Here is an 18,056-nt window from a genome sequence, read left to right as displayed (position 1 = left end):
ACTTGGGTTGATTAATCAGCCTGCTTTTTCATTTTATGGGAACCATTTTCATATCTGAAAATGATATTCCTAATAAGGACATAGAAAAAAACAGCACCAGTCTTTCTATTAATGGCATAGGAATAATTTAAATAGAACTTAGCACAGTATTACAGTGTTAAACTTAATTCAAGAATTATAAAAAATATGTTATTAAGTTCACTTAAAGTCTAAGCTGAAGAATTCTCCTCTGGAAGACGTTTCCTGATGAGACCTGAATTGTTTTTCTATGTCACGACAAAGACAATGCAAATGCTGATTAAAGCAATTAAAACTTTTCTTTGTTTGCAGAAAGAGATGTACCCAGATATAGCTTTTTGTTTGTAGACATCTTAATAAGCACTAGCAGACTGAAATGAAATCTGTCATCAGTTATATTTTTCTCTTAGACAAACTGTCTACTTCACATACATATTAAGCAAGATTTGTTACCAAAGCTTCCTTATATTTCTATTTGTTGTTGTGAAATGGTAAATGTAGAAATAACACTAGATCTATCAATTTGATAATATAATGCAATACATCTGGCAGCTGAACAGGGGAAAAATGTAATGACATATTTGGCAGACTGAATGGTTTTTATTATGAGTTCTTTCTTTCTTTTTTTAAAAACACAATTGTGTCATTTGTTGCAGACTAATGTCAAGGAATATAAAGTATTATTGGGGATGGGGAATTTAGCTTTTGTAGAACATAAATTGACTGCCATGTAAATATAACCATCAGTTTTAGTGCTTGTTAAACATATACTTACCGAAATGACTTGAATAGGAAAGCTTGTTGAAGGGAAGCTTGCTTGTTTTTAGCTATATATTGCTGAATTCTCTTATGGATTTGGCTTTTCATACTTGCAGTTTTACATTAAACTCTACTATAGAATAGTGTAAATGTAAGAACTAATTCTCTGGAATATGTGGGATAATTAATCCTAAAAATCACTGGGGCAAATGAAATTTAACTTGCTTTAATAACAATATGAAGCCACTGTTTTAATGAAGTAGGGTATTTAGTAGCACAAAGGAACACCCTCGATTCACTCATTCATTCTTATGTTCATACAACTTTTCTTGACCACTGTGTGTCAGGCATTGGGCTGGCTTCCGGGAATATAAATCTCAGCCAGGAGGAGCTCAGTCTTGCTGAAGAGGCACACACAGGTGTTGGGTACTAAAATAGGGAAGCTTGTAGTGTATGTCCATAAAACATGGAGCAAAACAAAATAAGGTTAAGACAGTATGATAAGTGTTTTTAATTTAATTTCTGTTTTTTTGGAAATAAAAAAAAGAAAACGACTATGAAGTAATACATGATAGTACTTGCTATGTCATGGCCTGGAAAAGGTTGAACTGTGTCACTCAGAAAGTATCATAGCGCTGCCTGCAGGGGGATTGGTTTTAGCTTAGGATTCAAAATAGAGGGTGGCCTTCCTAGTTTTCCCAGGGCCCCAGAGCCAATCCAGTCACTGATAAAATTACTGAGCATAGCAAGGCGCAGAAAGTGGCCACATTGCATAATCATTTGCAGAGTTAAAAAAGAAATAAAAATTATGTGACACAAATTGGGCCTTAAAGCAAGCAGATATGTCAGCCTGAGAAAGATGAGGATTAGGCTGAGCCTAAGAGCACAATACAGTCTGTGCCCGAACAATCCCAAGACACAGCAGAAAAAGTTACCATCTCTCTTCCTGAGAAGAAATGAAAGATGACTCTAAGAACTCAATGGGCAGTTTTCTTAGTTTTCTGAGCATAATGATACAGAACAGTTGCATCATAATTTCAGAACAGGGGTTCCCTGATTCTCAACAATTCTTTTGCTATCTTTATAAAATCCCAAAGATCATAGACGATCAATGTATAGACATCTGAAGATGAGTTGATCTCTGCTTGTATGAGATTCCAGATTTCATGTTCCAGTTGTGACAAAAATCAGAAAAAATGGTCACCAGTACAGAGTTTTATAAAGGGCTTATTTCTATCTTACTGTGCCACACATTTCTGATGTATAGCAGAAAGTGAAGGAGATATATAACATTTATCTGATTTTCTTAATCAATATAAGTAGTCATTCTGAAAAACTCAATTTCCTACACAAGCTTCATGATTAAAAGAACATCAATACTGCACAATTATTCTGGTTATCTTCTAGGCCCAGCCAGACTTTCTGTTCTCCCAGTAACATGATGGCGGGGAAACGGGAAACAGGATAGAAACAGAGGTTGTGTCCTACCTGTCCCACCTTGGCTCGATCATGGGCAAGGTGCTTCACATCCCCCAACCGCAAGGTTAACATCTGTAGTTGAAGCAAATAAAACTGATATTTACCTCACAAGCTGCAGTCAGAGGTCAGTAAAAATAACACTATTGTTAATTACTTATGCTTATTTTTGAGGAAATAGGTTAAACAGTATGAATGATAAAATACCTTTAAAATGAAAACATACCTTCTAATTTTGAGTTGCTCCTAACTAAATGTTACTTCTACAGAAAAAATTTCAATGTCATAGTCATTATAAAACTGTGGATAGTAGAGTTATAAATTAGATGAAATTGTATGTGTAAACAGCTAGGAAAATCCATGGAACTTGTAGAATCTCTTCAATGCCATTGATTTACATTGAATATAAATTTACTATAAATATAATATATATACACCACACTTTTAAATACAAATTCCCCTTAGAGCATTCAAGTCACTGTTTATTGGTAAGTATCTTTTGGTTTTCCATAAAAGTTAAAGAAGAAAAAGAAAGCTTCTAGGAGAAACAAACTTAATGTCCATTAGAGAGAATAGATATTAAAGAGATACAACTTATGGTCCATATAAAAAAGTTCCAAACAGATGTTGACAGTTATAATGGATATGTGATAAATATCTAAGTGGAAATTAAGCAGGTTACAGTACAGCACGTATCAACCAATCCCAGCTTCTGAACAGGTGGGGGTTATGTGTGTGTGTGTGTGTGTGTTATTTATGTATTTAAAAACAGAAACAATAGGCACAGAATGTTAATAGTGATTATTTCTGAAGGATGACTTTTACTCTATTTATATTGTCTGAAAGTTTTGACAGTGAGCTTGCCCTACATTTATAATTCTTAAAAGACTATTTGTATTTTTAAAAGTAGTTCTGCAATAAAATTACTAAGCAGACTTCTGCAAATGAATTATTAATACAAATAGTCTTACCTAATTACCATCAATAGTTATGTAAACAAGAAATGCACTTAGAATTTAAAATTATGAAATATGTTCTTTTGGTTTATTTAATTTTATAAGCAGCTTCATTGAAGATATTTTTCAGGTAGATAGTTTGAAGAGTTTGATCACCATGTCCACCAAAAACCTCAGAGTTCTAGGAAGGTTTAGAATATGTAAAGTGAACTGCACAGTTTTGCTGGACAAATAATAGAGATATTAAGAATTTAATTGTATTTTCCCTGATTTGATCACAGACCTAATTTGATAAAGAGGTCAGTACTTGAAACATTTCAGCAAATATCAAAATGGTATTGGATATTTATAGAACTAAATTAGATGTTAAACAAATGGAAATTATAATTTAGAGAATGAAAAGACAGGATATTTATAGCTCGTTGAGTACAATAGGAATCTTTTACTTTTCACTGGAAAGTGATTTTTTTATTATCTTTCTAAAAAATAAACCACTTGAGATATCTAATAAAATATTTATTTTTACTGGAATTATGGAGACTGTAGGTAAACCTTGTAAATATTACAGCATACTACTCTGAGTTGTTTTTTTTTTTTTTTTACCACAGGAAAAAATTTGCTAGGACTGGTAATGAAGTGATGTTGAGTCAATGAACACTGGGGGGAAATTGCTTTGGCGCAACTTCTGAGCCTAAACTTCATTCATTCTTCCAAAAAGTTTTTGGATTTGTTATAATTATCGTTGGATATCATGGTGGTCTGAAAAGGAAACTACAACTTTTGGCTGGTGTTACCAGCCTTAATTTATTCTCTTTGATCAGGACAGAAAAGCCACGCTGTGAGAATATTGATCTTGGACAATTTGAGTATGCAACCCAACTGCCTCATCCAGTGTCCCGCCGGAATCCAGTGCTAGATATTGGGCATACCATGCATACACAGTCTCCTACTTTATGGAGAATTTAAGACATTTCAAACATAATTTAGACTATTGGTAATATTTATGGAACGTAATCCTAACCTCTTAGTAAAATTTTAATTTACTGAGTAATCCATTCAAAGCTCTGTGATCCCTTTAATCAAATTCTGTTGCACCCAGAAAATCATTTACTACTCAACAATGAGAAATTGACTCATGTAAAGGCAACTTGTGAGTTTCTCTTATTGAAGGTAAATAGAATATCATGGAAGTAATTACTAGGAAGAGTAAAGGAAGAATAGTAAACCCCACATGAGAGGACATGGCAAAGGTGTTGCCTTGGGAGAGATAAAAGAAACTAAGGGAATCTAATCTGGACCTTTCAATTCATTTACCAGTTGTTAGTGGAGAGGAACTGAGTTGTCTGCAGAAGGGGCCTGAGTTGCTGGGAGAGTCCACCCAATGCATTGAAGAAAGAACTTGAGAAATACTTTTCAGCAAGTCAGGAAGGTTAAATAGAGGTCACCTGCCCAAAGCTTCTTTCAACCACAAGCATCCAAGTTACTTTGTATTTCCGGGAGTTGGAAAGCAACAGTTAATACTTCTGAAACTTAAAGCTTTCTAGTTTTTTAATTGCCTTTCTAGACACTCATGTTTGGCTAGAGGACAAGCCTGGGGAAAAAAATCTGTGAGACAGCAACTTCATGAAATAAAGCAATTTTCTGAGTGTTTTATTTAAACTTCTGAGGAGATAGTCCTAGACTATTTCCCAGGAGCCAGAGATGATATATACGTAGCTTCTATCGTTACTTTATTTGTATAACCATTTCAGCATTTGTACAAATATTTATAAAGACTTTCATAGGTCACTCTCAACCACAGTCCTGTATTTTTTGATCCCAGAAGTATTTGGACCACAAATGTTCCTACCCCAGGGGTTGAAGGAAACCAACCTGGGTGTGAGGCCAGGTGCACCCAAGCAGGCAGCAGGCAGTTTCTGAATGTAAATAAAGGAAAAGAGCATTGATTAAAGGGAAGTAAGGATTAGTCAGTCATTATGCAGGTTCCCTATTTGAGTCATAAAAATGTCCAGTTAAGGCCATTTGGGCTTTCAGAGTATTTCTTCAGGTCCATCCAACTTGTCCCCATAGCTACTGAACTTCTTAAAGTTTGTAACCTGAACTCTTCCTACTTGCCTGTCCTGGAACTGAGCTTCTTGCCACTCTATGCCTAGTTTCTTTGAACTTCACTGATGTCTCCTTCCTAGATTGTTGCTTTCCCTCTGATTGGCCCCAGTGTTATATCAGGCAAAAAAAAAAAAAAAAAAACAACAGTCCTTCTAGCACCTAATGTTCATTTCTGATGATTCTGCTCTACCATCAGTTGGTCTGGTTGGTGTGGCTATTTGCAAACCATTTTCTTCTCTCATCCCTCCGTCTCTTCCAACTCAACTGCAAAGTCTAGGGAAGTGTCCAGAGTAACTATAGTTTTGGCACATTATCTCTCTCTCTCTCTTTTTTTAAAAATCACAATGCAAATCTTTTTGCTACTGGAACTGGCTTCTAAGATTGACAAATTTAACTTTTCTATAGCACAAGTTTTCTGAGAATAATAATCATAATAACCTTAAAAAGTTTTGTAACAGTATACTTTTCCCCACACAGGACTATTATAGGCAGAAATTTTACATAATTTAAAAATTCCCCTGATTCAATATTCACTTTCTTTCTTTTGTGTGAAATCTATGAGGGCATAGCATTTAACAGAAAGAGAACCCGCATATATATTGATGTCATTATTAAATACATTCCTGTTGATTTTTTTCCTTTTTTTCCACAGTAGTATTTTTTTAAAAGTGAATATTAATTGAAGAAATTGTTCATTAGACTTGAAGTCAGATAATTTTGTAATAACCTCTTATATAACATTGACACTTTGATTCAAACATGACTTTAGCAAAGAAATGATGACAGAATAATTCTATTTTATGCAGTAGTTGGTGTTACAAATGAATAGAGATCATCACAAGAGTCAAGATTTGAAAAAAAGATTTAAAAATTATGGTAAAAGGAATCTTCAGTTGAAATTATTAATAATAACTTTTTTCCCCTGGGCCAACCCTCCAAGTTGGAGTGAATGCAGTGACTATCCCTAATTAGCTGACACCTGTTCCATAATTTGAACAAAATTATTATTCTCTTTCCTGAGAAAGGAGCATAGCAAATAGTAAGCTATCTCTACCTTCCCAAGTCTATTAAGCAGAAAACAGCGCTGAATCACTTGTTTCTACAGTGTGGCGTCCGCTGGATTGGTGGCAGCCCTGAGCAGTCCCGTGTCCTGCCCAGGGTGACCTAACAGCCTGTGACAGGGCTCTCAACAGCAGCTTTCAGTGCCACGTTCTCCCGGTGTTTTTCTGGTCAACCATTTCAGGAAATGGTGCGCGGCTTCTTTCTGGGAGCCTTGCACTCTCCCATTCCCGGTCACAGCCTCCGCAGCTGGACATCGGCACCCAGGTTTGCGCGAGGGCCTCACGACAAGTTGTATACACTGCGATCTCTTGTTGGTGCTGCAGCACCTTGCTCTGCTCTCTCAAGGAATAACTCTTTCAAGTGACTATTCAAATCTTCTAGGGGTGTGTCAGGGAAGCAAATTCGGTAAAACTGCATTCATCACATCCGGAGCTGGTCCCTTTTGCGTGCCCTGAGGCAGGACTGGGGTGTCCTGTGCCGACATTGTGACTCGGGTATTTTAGGCCTTGCGGGCTACGGTTAGGGCCAGCGGTGCTGCCATCTCCCACTGCTTGTGTCTGTCTGGCAGTTTCCAGTCACAGAGATTTGGGACCCTTGGAAACCGCTACGAATATCTCTCCGGTCCTTCTACAGGGTCTGGAAGTACCTAGGCAAATCGCTTTGCTTCCCTTCGGGCCAATGTGCCAGGCTAACTCTAATTAACAGAGTCTCTGGCTTCTCTCTACTAGGCAACAGGAAACACATGGTGATGGTAAGAAAATAATTCTGAAAGAAATGACATTGCTCTTGGTTGCTGTTTTTATTTAAGATAAAACACCTGTGCTTTTTAGAGGTCTGAGTCAAGCCTTCCCCGACTCAAGTGGTTGTAGACAAGTTTGAGCAAGAAGGAACAGAGCTTTAGAGTATATACCCTCCCTACTTCCAGCCGCTCCACTTCCAGACTTTGTCTGGCAGCCAGGTCTCCCTCAGCTTAGGCAAAGGCATCTATGAATCGCCGCCTGTGTACTTTTATTCATCATTCGTCGCAGGACTGCTGCATGCAGAGAGCAGGACTCGAAAAGTACATGGAGAGGAGCTCAAGAATTAATCGTATTTTTATATTTATTAATTTCTCCATTTGCCAAGAGGGAGGTCACCTTGTGAATGACAAGATGAATTATGTCCGTTCTTTGGTGCCTTTCTGAAAAGTGAAGTTTTTAAAAAATTTTTTTATCATTTTCCTACTTTTTAGGTAAATTATTTTAAATTTTTGTACTTTTGACACTAGTATTCTGAGCCTCAGTGAAATGTACTGCTAATGGAGGAACAAATCTATGTTAGAACAGTACTACTTTCTCTTCTGAACAGTTGGTAAAACCAGGTATCAGAAGGTAATGATAAGGGAAATAATATATACCACAACACCCAAGCGTGCACAGTGAAAATAAAAATTGTAAGTGGGCCTGAGTTCTGCTTCTTTAGTCTGTCAGCTTCTAAAAGGCAGAAGTTTCCATATTTTCTTATACTATGAAATGAGCATGTGTTAAAATGTTTACTTACCTAAAAAACTGGCATCACATCTGTATACACAGCATATTAAAGGACAAAAGAACGAGGAGGTAGTTCTACTACATTTCCTCTAGAAAATGCAAATTCTGTTTATTGTTTCCAGAGTATGTACGAATTCCTGCTATTACTATTCTGCTCTTTGCTTTTCATTTTCTTTTTTCTTCCCCAGGGCAAATGACTCAGCTAAAAGACACAGGCAAGTTAAAAATATACTGACTCAGAACTATTGGTGACAACGTTTCTTACCTCCTGTGGCTAGGTGCTTCTCAGGAAATCCCTAAACCCCAAGGAAACTTCTTAATAAAGGGCTAAACGTGGGGGGTGTATGTGTATAAACAGTTATTCTGAGTCAATAGTTTTGTGATGTGTAGGAGTTAGACTTTTTGCTTGAATAACGTACCCCATGGACTAGAAGGGAAAAATGAAAGTAAGAGCTGCGACTACAATAGTGGGAATTCCTGGGTAAACCAACGTTTTAAAATAACGGCAGGCAACTTACAATAAGCTAACAGTAAATCTATTTAGATATGTTCTTTTATCTTCTTTCATTGTAGTGGTCAATCTAAAATATGGCAAAATCAATCAGTTTGGATCTGACTCTGCATATCTGAATGTAGCATCCACACAGGAAAATGGAACAATTACTACTGGGTCACATACCAGCTGTAATATAGCTTTCACCTGTTCATAAAGGGGAGCTTACATGTTCAGAAATTAGACACATCTCCACAGTATATTTTTATTATATACAAAAACTGAGGGTTATAACTCCCTTTCAATGCATGCTCTGTGTGCCTGCACCTGATTACAAATTTATTGCACAATCTCTGTAAAGAATTTCACAAGGTCTTTTCAACAGATAGCCAAATATTTTCTTCTTTTTAAAATGTATGACATTCTTGTGAATTTATTTAACTAATACCAGTTTGGGTAACAGACACGTTTGGGGGCTAAATCTAGCCCTAGCACTCTGATAAATTATCAATATTGTTGTTGTTCTTCTAGCATGAAGTTTTTGAGGTATTTTTCCTGGTTTATTAAACCTTACAACTGTCCTCAGGGAGCAGGGACCATCCTGCGTAATAACTACTGCAATTCAGTTTCAAATAACTGTTGTGATAACATCGTAACACTAATTGGCTAAGGAATTTAGAATCCCATGCAAACGTGTGGCTGGCATTTTGTGCACATATGTCACATTGAAAGGCAGAGGAGATCCACTCCGGCTGGGAACTAAATAGAGCAATAGGTGACCAATACAAGACCCAACCCAGCTGTTGTTATTCTTTTGATTTCCTAATTCAGTTTCTGGCAGTTACTACAGTGGGCCTCTATTGTTTGTCTTGAGGTAACATTATTATAACTGGCTTCCTTTCCATGAAGGAGAAATAAATCTCTTGTAGACCAAGCAAGCACCATTGGCCTTGGTCCCATCTCTCTTTCTCTGTCTCTCCCTTTGAGAAACAGGTCTAGGCCTGGTAACAGTTCATTTACAAATGAAACAAATGGCTCAGGTTACTATTGAGTAAGACTAGAAACAATCTTTCCATGAAGGAAAATATTTTAAATAGGTATCACCTTACCAGCGGAAGCATTGAAGCCCAGTTTTAGGATGGTGACTTTGCAGAAAATGGAGCAATCTTATTGACTATTTCCTTCTACTATACTATGTTGAATATATACTTTCTCCTTTGAATTTTTTATAAATTATACTTTTTTCCTATTACTTTCTTCCTAGTCTAAGAACTCTTGGTGTTTATTTAAATTATAAAAACGTGGTTGGTAAAATATAAAGACCAAGTAATAATTTATTATTGAATTTCTTATTTTTCTTATCTTCATAGTGACTATACCAAATACCAAATCTTAAAAAGCGGTTGATGATTAACAGTATCAGTTTTCTTAGTAACTGGTTACTGAAAAATGCTCCTTAGTTCAACACTATCTTGGAAAAATATTGAGAGCATCATCAGAAAAAAAGATTTAAAAAAAGTTTTAAAGCAGCATCTCTGTGAAAACAGAAATAGACTTCTTAAAGCTTTCTAGAATCCTGGCCTCTAATTTATGAATCAAAGAATTAGACTGAATATCTGAAGCAACATTTCAATGCTACAAAACCTTTTAATAAGTGTACAACAAATCAACAGCTTCTAAATCTGCAGTTGAGAGAGGAAGTTCAAATTTGTTGAACCCTCATTATTACAAGGCTTGAATGGCTTCTCATATAGAAGCCAGACCTGCATGATTATGCTGCCAAGCACGAGTTGAGTCGGGCTGAGTGCTGTTCCCCGAAAGCCTAATTGTCAATTTTGTTGCCCTTCTCTGACTATTTAAGAAGAGTTGTGAGGTCAATGGCAATGATACTTCTCTGAGCCATAAATGCCATCCTGCAGGACTTTTTTTTTAACCTGTTCTTTTAGAAAGCTCCTGTGTCGCATATTTAAAAATAAAATGTTTTACAGGAGAGAGGAATCTGACAACACTGCTGACCCACGTTTCAGAAGGAAAATGAGAAATATAGGGGTCAGATCCCAGCCAGTGGAAGCACAATGAGCACTTGCGCTATAAATGAAGTAGTGAAATCGCCCAGCGGAACAAGCAATTTTCATAACCAGTACACTTCAGTTAAAAGAATTTTATCATATCCTGTGACCTCCCTGAGTTCCCAAACCAAAAGCCTTCAGGGTACATTAGACAGGCAAAAAAATACATGGTCGCCTCACTAAGTGGCACAATAACAACTATCCAAATACCAACTCTCCAAATATTAAATCGAGTAGCATACCATGATTGGTATGTGGCGGAATGGAATTTGTTAAGTGATTGTTTATTTTCATAGTTTTCTTTTTCTCTTAAGAAACATCTGGGCATCATGTTATTGAAATCTCTAAACTGAAATATTAAAACTGGAAGATTGAACAGAAATAGCAGAATCCAGATGTCGAATCCAAATATCTAACAATAAAGTCAATGTTAAGGTTAAAAGCATAATATTATAATAAGTACTGGATACATTTAAAATTTTGATTTTGCCTTCTAATGTATAAGGAAATATATTTCGCTTTTTTCCCCATTGGACAGTTAGATAGTTGAAAAACACTGAGACAGTAAGAAGCAGTTTAAATATTTCCCCATAAATTTTAAAGAAAAAGTATCTATTTGAAAAGCCATTAATTTTCATAATTATTTGTAGAGTGTCTTATACTTCAAAATACAGAACTCATTATAATTGTATTAATATTTCACATTTTCATAATTTAAAAAATTAGAGAAAATAGGTGTTTATATAAAAATATAATTTCCCTTAAACCATTTGCATGTATTTTAAAGCAAGTTTAATTTGAAATAATACCAATAGGAATCATATATGTAGATCCCTTTAAAATCTTGATGTGAATAACACAGTTTGATTTTAGTATAACTTCTGAATAAGAATAACTGTCTTATAACTTGTAGTTCATAAATTAAAGATGCTATTGTAGTGATATTAAATTGAATAAACTAAGCCTAAGTTTCATGGATCACTGTAAAGAATCTTACTTACTCATAGTACTTTTAAAAATATATTACTTTTCACAATATAACACTTTTTATAAATTACATAAACTGCTAATCGATATATGTAGAACCATGTAGGATAAGTATCATCAAATTACAATAGACATACTTTTTTCAAGTCTAATACAGATTCACTGTCATGCCACTGTTTAATCTTATTGACATATTTTCTGGGATTATCTTTGTACAGATCTTATTTTATACTTCAACAATGGTGGATCAAATTCCTTAAATGATAATAAAACTGAGAGTAATAAAAGAGATGGTCAATAAGTTCCAGGGTTTTTTTTCACCTCCCAATTCTGGCTTTTCATTCTGACAGCATTTCCCCAAGTACACTTCTGTGAGTACTAAAAGAAAATGGAGTTGATATGTGATCTTAATTTTTCAGAGGAATTTGTGGCTGTATTTTGCTTCTCTATAAGCACATGAAAACTACGTGATTAACAATAGCACAATAATAAGTTTATTTTGAATTTCATCTTTATAGTCTCATAAGAACCTCAACTTATTTCAGAATTTATACCTAAGGCATGTATTAACTAAAACTAAAAAATATATAGTCTATACACATTATTTTATTGTTTAAATGGTCCTCATTCATGTTTCATTTCAATAATATTTCTCCAGCTTGTAAAGCTTATGTTACATTGAGCTCCTCTTTAAATTCACAATGCATAAAACTGCCAGGTGGCCTAATAACAGAGTGCATTAACAGATTGAACTATAAATCAGACGGTTGTGTTCATGTACTGTAAAAACACCACTGATTTCTTTCAGATTATAGTTTGTACACTGATTCTATAGAGTGGTCACAAATGTTTTGGGAAGTTTAAAATGAATAAAGAGGTCATATAACCCAATCTAAAAATAATATTACAATTTTCACCTTATCATTTTTATCCACTATTTACCATTATTGTGAAATTAAATCAGATAATGATTGTAATACCTATGGAACACTGCCTAGCTGAAAATGATTGCTATTACTATAATTATTTAATACTATTAAATCTATGCTACAAATGACTTATTTTTGATTAGTGATTTGATACTATGGTAAACAGTTACTCATCTCAACATTTTTGGAAAACAAATAGTTGGTCATGCATTGCATTATGTAAAATAGTGACAATGAGAAATGTATAGAAATTGTTTATTTCTAGGATATTTGAATAATTTTAAAAATAAGGAAATAATTCACATTTCTTTTTTCAAGAAGATAGGATTTTATAAAGCATTTAAATTAAGAATAACTCACTGTATATAGAAACCTATAATTTTAATATTTGGAAAGAGAAATAAAAATCAACTCTTATATAGTCCAATGTATTAGTAAAGAAACTGAAAACCAGGAAGTCAATTTACTGACATGGTCATGGAATTCAGTTCAGTGGCAACGGTGCCAGAGCAAGAGACCTGTGAAGCACACTATTAATAACTTTCCTTTGCATAGTGCACAACGCTTTACAACGTGTGTGTGTAGACCTTGTTGACCTCCTCCATCTTGTAGAAATCAATTGGTAGAGTTGCACTGGATCCAGTTTTTCTACCTTTAGGTACAAAGCTCTATGTGCAACCTCATTATCCTTTGGCAAGGGCTCTTTCTGTAATTTTACAGTACTTCTGTGTCTCATGAGTAGTACATGTTAACAGAATATATTTTACAAACTAACAGAAAAAAATAGAATTAGATTCATGTTCCATATTGGAAAAAATATAGTGCAATTGAAAACATACATAAACTACAATTGACTAAGAAAAGTAAAGTCAATATTATAGCCCAAGGTAGTAAAGCAAAAATTCAAAAGCAGAATAAGGACTGATTAAGGAACACTTTCAAAAATTGTTGACTTATCAGCAAAACGAATCCAAAGAACAGGTTCATGTCACAGATGGCAGGTCAATAAGCTGTAGTAATGACATTGAAATTTTAATAAGTTAGCATTTTAGGAGTGAGCAGAATTTTACATGAGATTTTTTAAAAATTGTATATGCTTATGGACTGAAGAACCAGTTAAACAACAACCTCTTGCTCACATAACATACCTTTGTGTTTGCATGTTGTAGGGCACTTTGGGTGACAGCTGATTTCAGCAGCATGAAGAATAGGGAACCAAAGGGTCTCTCAACCATCAAGTAAACACTACAGCACAGAATGACACAAGTAACTCCCACCTGCAACACAGCGGCCAAAACAAGAGTCACACACAACTGCAGATGGAAGGGGAAGGAGAATGCTCTCATGGGCTTTAACAGGGAGAGACTCTGGATGTACACTAGAAGACACTATCATGGCTATTACTGAAAATTAATTTCTCCTTTCTAACAATACTATCTGGTGATTCTTTTAGACATTTCTGAAGGCCAATCACTACAAAATGTTGAGTATACCACTGTCTGCACAGCATGGTGGTTGGCACTCTGGGGGAAGAAAAAACAGGAAAAATGGACCTCACTCTGGCTTTTAGACTCAGCCTTGACAGTATTAACATTTTGGGCTGCCAACTTCTTGGTTGTAGTGGCCGGCTGTGCATTCCAGGACATTGAACTGCGTTCCTGATTCTACCTACTAATTGCCAGTATCCCTTAACTACCCAGATTTTGACAATCGAAATTATCTCCAACATTACCAAATGTTCGCAGGGAAGGTGGAGAAGACAGCAAAGCTGTTACTGCTTGCTTCATAGAGATGCAAATACAAAAAGTGTGCCAGGATAAGCATTTGACATTCATACTCTTAGCATGGAGAGGGAGGAATGAATTTTGATGGGTGTAACCTGGGGAAACCTTTTGGAGAAGATGCATTTGACTGAAAGCTTGAAATACTGGCACCGTTTTGACAGGGTGAAAGTGCGTTGGCCAAAAAGGTAAAGGGCTTCAAGCAAAATCTTAAAAGCAGAGTAAAACAGGATGAGTGCACAGAGTGACCAGAGATGTGCTGAGAGCTGGTCTGAAGTGACTGTTAATCATAAATAATTTGGGGTAAATCCACACAGAGAAAATAATAATCACAATGAGACTCTTCTTGCATTTCTTATAGAAACAACGTAAACTTTAATTTCTATTTATGAGTAGAATTGGTATTATTAGAATTTAGAAAAGATACCCACATAATGATTAAAAATTAGGAAATAAAATCTGAAAATTTAAATTTTGAGGAAATTCTAGTTTTAAGAAACAAAAGGTAGGGAAATTTTATAATGTGCCTTTAATTGGTGTACTTCCCACAATGAAGGGTATGGCAGAGAGTAGAATCCACCAAACATTCCATTAGTTCCCCTACATTTTACACACCTTTGCAGGTTGGAGGACCATGTGACCTGACCAAAACAATGTGGGCAAATGATACGCTAAAACTTGAAGGGCCAGCGTGTGACCCCACACCTGGACCTCCCCTTGCAAAAGTAACCTAGAAAACCAAGTGCTCCACAATGTGCCAGAGGAATAACGTTGCCTCAATCATCTTGGATCTCTGAGTGATCATGTGGTGTAGCGTCTCCACTCAGCTCACATTACACCTTTATTCTGCTGTGATTAAGAAAAACCAAAGGGGAAGAGCTGAGGGAGGCAAGGAGGGAGGGGGCAAGGGAAAGTGGTGAGGGGGAGGCAGAGACAAATGTATTTAAAAAAATAAATTAAAATAAAATTTAAAAAATATAACTCGATTAACGTAATCTTCTAGTTTATTGGATTACAGTAATTGTCTTTCTAATTTAAATCTTATAGTCAGTACTGTTAAAATGCCAAATATCTCCAAATAAAACTATAGATAAAAATGCAAAGAAAAATACACTTCTGTTGTATTTAGCTTCTCACATTAGAGAGGTTGTCTTTTTACTATAGCATTAATTAACCCATTCTGACTACAAACGCAAAACATTTAATAAAGAGATTTCCATTTAAAAAAAAAGTCCAAGTGGAAGAGAGTTTCTAAAGGGGGACAGTTAATAAAGTCACCAATTCCATAAAAATCTCAAGAATGGGAAAAATTCTTTATCTAAGCCAGTTTTTAAAAGTATGGCCATGGACAAAAGTTAAGTATTGGAAGGGTGGAGGGATTCAGCAAAAAGGAAAAAGGACTCATAGACACGGACAACAGTGTGGGGATTGCTGGAGAGAGGGAGGTATAAAGGGACTAAAAAAAAAAAAACCCAAATAGTTAACACTAAATAAAACTCTTGTTAAATTTTTTAAAAAGTTAAGTGTTACAAAAATTATCCCTTTGAGATTTCTTTTGCACTAAGTTTCAGCACTTGGTCCTCATCTTCTTTTCTAAGTTTATTCCCTAAAGCTATCCATATAAACCATCTTCTCCAACCAAATAAGCTTAGAACTTCTCTACCTCCCTGTCTGTTCATGCCTCCTTTTACTTTCAGAATCCCTCCTCTTTATCTCTTCTTATCTGATTTTTATCTGCCTTTCAAGTCTTGATCCCATCCACTCCCACAAGAGACCTTTTCAGCCTTAGAATTCAGTCATTTACTATTTGTGAAAATCATTTATTTCTGGCTTACTCTGTATTTCTTTTAATTTCTATGTCATCTTTAGAAATGTATTAAAAATTCCTGAGAGATGGTTTCAATTGCTTGTATCCCCACAGCAGTAGGCAATGTGTTTTGCACATACTAAATACTTAATAAAGATATAATGATGGCTACCGCCCTGTGGTTTTAACCCTTAACTAACCAATTTGCATTCCATTTTTAAAATCAGGTGTATTTATTTCCTTTTGTTATCTACATAGCTACTGTCATATCTAATGTTATATCTGACATGAAAGAGCATGTCAGAAAGATCTTTAATAAAAGCATTACATACACTGCCACTTCCATGTAGATGATATTGAAATACATGTAACCTAGACAATGTATTTATAACACTTGGTTGTTCTTTATGTTTTAACTTACCTGCCTCAAATTAATCTATTCTTTATTTTTATTTTTAACATAAAGTTCTGACTACCTTATAATCTTTGTATTCACTGACAAAATGGAGTAAGAAAAACATTAATAATCATAGCATGCGCAATACTTACCTGGCAGGGGAGACACCATGATCAAGAAGGTGGCTTTCCCAAGGCGAGGTTCACCCTTTGCCCTCCGGCTGTGCTGACCCCTGCGATTTCCCCAAATGTGGGAAACTCGACTGCATAATTTGTGGTAGTGGGGGACTGCATTCCTGCTCTCCTCTGGAAAAAAAAGAAAAAAAAATAATCGTAGCATGTAATGAAGAGAGAGAGAAGATCCATGGAGAAGCTGAGACACCCAACTCTAAGGCTAAGCAGAAATGAGAGTAGAAAAGAAAAGGCCTCAGGGAAGAACAATGTGATTACTGTGTGATCTATTATACCTTGTGATTTATTGCAGAATAATTAGAACTCTGTACCAGCCAACAAAAACAGTTGTGGCAAGCCACACCGCTCTCATCTCTGCTTCCAAACAAAGGGTTTCAGGAGCTGAAAGATATTTGCCCACCCACCACTGGCAACATAGGTAATAGTAAGAGAAAAGTTAGACCATGTTAAAAGAAATAATCTTTTTTCAATGCTTTTGCTCTAATTCTTCAGGCGTCTGCAAGGTTTAGCTAAGTTAATTCCTACTACACAGCCTTTATTTGTAGTGATTTTAGTGACATACATGTGAGTAAATCCTAAGTGTTCTTACCTGAAAGTCCAGATTTTATTGAATATAATCATATAAAGGAATGTTCACCTTTCAATAGTTTTTTTTACCCAAAACTGCAAATCACTGAATAAAAATATTTTTATGGATGTTTTCATTAATTTTATTTTTAAATCTAGTTATTTCCAAGGCAATGCAATTATAGATTTTTTTTTATTGATGTCAGATATTGTTGTATATCTGAGTCTACCTAAATGTGGATGTTGCTTATTTATCTTTGTGTATTTCACCAAAAAAGAAGAAAAACATCAATATACACTATAAAAGTGACATGCCACTATAGTTTAATAGTATTAAGGGGTTAGGTGTCAGCAGATGCTGCTGTATCAATGGTCTAGAAATAAATTTTCTGTCAATAAAATAAACTCAGGAAACTACACTAACAGTTTAATATTCCATATTAATTATCCTTCACCTGAATCTTATTTCTGGGAGTAAACAGAATATATGTGAAAGGGTCACTAGAAAAACATTTATTATTTCAAACCTATGAAATGTCATAGAAATTTTATTTTCAAGCATGAACTTAAATGTGAGATTCTTAGTACAAAGTCCAGATTTTTATGTTTATTTCCTTAGTAATGAGTTCAATTCACTATTTAAACTATGCCAAAGTGTGGTATAGTGGCAAACTTTTTTAGTTTAAAAAATAAAAAGAAGAATTCTTGTCCTATGTGCACTACATTATCACTGTAGGTAATTTCTCTGAATGTGGTTTCTTGGTTTCTCTGAAAAACTGAAGGTTAAATGAAGTTTGAAACAAAACAAAAAATAATAGTGGCATAAAAATAGCACAGTTCTCTTCACCCCTTGGCAATCATGATGACAGAAACTAAAAGAAAAAAAAACACAAAACCTTCCATCTTTAATGTAATTACAAGACCTCTGT

At 35.1% G+C, this 18,056-nt stretch overlaps 1 non-coding gene across 1 annotated transcript; it reads left to right on the top strand.

The window, feature by feature from the left end:
• Window positions 1-16,513: 16,513 nt before the first annotated feature.
• Window positions 16,514-16,677, top strand: LOC129081200 (U1 spliceosomal RNA). Its single transcript, XR_008530272.1, has one exon. It is a non-coding gene; the product is annotated as a U1 spliceosomal RNA (small nuclear RNA).
• Window positions 16,678-18,056: the final 1,379 nt, after the last annotated feature.

This window comes from Pteronotus mesoamericanus, unplaced genomic scaffold, assembly GCF_021234165.1.
Source record: "Pteronotus mesoamericanus isolate MK-2021 breed Mesoamerican mustached bat unplaced genomic scaffold, CSHL_Meso_final contig_94, whole genome shotgun sequence".
NCBI classification, from domain to species: Eukaryota; Metazoa; Chordata; class Mammalia; order Chiroptera; family Mormoopidae; genus Pteronotus; species Pteronotus mesoamericanus.
The sequence above is the reverse complement of the archived record's forward strand: the minus strand, read 5'-3'. Positions and strand labels throughout refer to the sequence as shown.